General features: G+C 34.5%; 1 pseudogene; it reads right to left on the reverse strand.

The window, feature by feature from the left end:
- Positions 1-1,392, reverse strand: part of LOC103609099 — a 7,876-nt pseudogene that overhangs the window by 5,970 nt on the left and 514 nt on the right.

Consider the following 1,392-nt stretch of genomic DNA (forward strand, 5'->3'; position numbering starts at 1 on the left):
CTTTGAGTGAATTCTTTCTTTCTCTTTTTTCTGTCTCAGTTACACAGAGGAAAGTGTAACATTGTATCAGTATTTCTTTTCCTTTTATGGCTAATTAATATTCCATTGTAGGAATTTTTTTTTGTGACTGGTAAGGGGATCGCAACCCTTGGCTTGGTGTCACCCGCACCATGCTCAGCCAGTGAGTGCACCAGCCATCCCTGTATAGGATCCGAACCCGCGGTGGGAGCGCCGCTGCGCTCCCAGTACCGCACTCTCCCGAGTAAGCCACGGGGTCGGCCCCCGTTGTAGGAATTCACCACATTAGTTTATCCATTTATAAGTTGCTGGACATTTGGGTTGTTTTCACTTTTTTGTTACTGCGAACATTTGTGTACACATTTTTTGGTAGACATATGTTTTCAATTCTCTTGGATATACACTGAATCATGTGATAACTCTGTGTTTAACTCAGGAACCACCAAACTGTTTTCCAAAGTGATTACACCATTTTACGCTTTCACCAATAATATATGAGGGTTCTGATTTCTTCACATCCTTGCCAATGTTTGTTACTTATTATTATTATTATTATTATTATTATTATTGCTGTTGTTGCCATCCTAGTGGGAGTGATGTGGTATCTCATGGTCGGGTTGATTTTATTTTTCTAATGGCTAATGATGTTGAGCAAAGTTTTAGTGCTTATTGTCCCTTCGTGTATTTCTTTGGAGAAACGTCTATTCAGATCCTTTGCCCAGTTTTAAGTTGAATCATTTACCTTTTATTGTTGAGTTCTTTATATGTTCTGAATACAAGTTCCTCATCAGATATATGATTTTCAAATATTTTCTCTCATTCTGTGGGTTGTCTTTTCACTTTCTTGAATAGCGTCCTTTGAAGCATGAAAGTTTTAATTTTGATGAAGTCCAATTTATCTGTTTTTCAAATTTTGTTGCTTGTATTTTGGTGTCATGTTGAAGAAACCATTGCCTAATCCAAAGTCATAAATGTTTATGCCTATGTTTTTAGCTTTTACATGTAGGTCTTTAATCCATTTTGAGTTAACTTTTGTATATGTTATGAGGTAGGGGTCTGCCTTCATTATTTTTCTTGTGGATATATAGTTGTCTCACTCTGTTTGTTGAAAAGACTATTCTTTTCCCATTGAATTGTCTTGACACCCTTGTAAAGAATCAGTTTACCATAAATTTAAAGTTTTATTTCTGAACTCTGAATTTTATTCCATTGATCTACATTTCTTTTTTCCTTCTTTTTCTTTTCTTTTCTTTCTTTTTTTTTTTTAGCACAAAGACATTTATTTACTAACCAAAAGGATGATCCTAATTAAACCAACACTTTGAAATAGTTACATTTAAAATATTTGTGATAAAGATAATTGAACACAGTAAT

The sequence above is a fragment of the Galeopterus variegatus genome, unplaced genomic scaffold, assembly GCF_000696425.1.
Source record: "Galeopterus variegatus unplaced genomic scaffold, G_variegatus-3.0.2 Scaffold9191, whole genome shotgun sequence".
NCBI classification, from domain to species: Eukaryota; Metazoa; Chordata; class Mammalia; order Dermoptera; family Cynocephalidae; genus Galeopterus; species Galeopterus variegatus.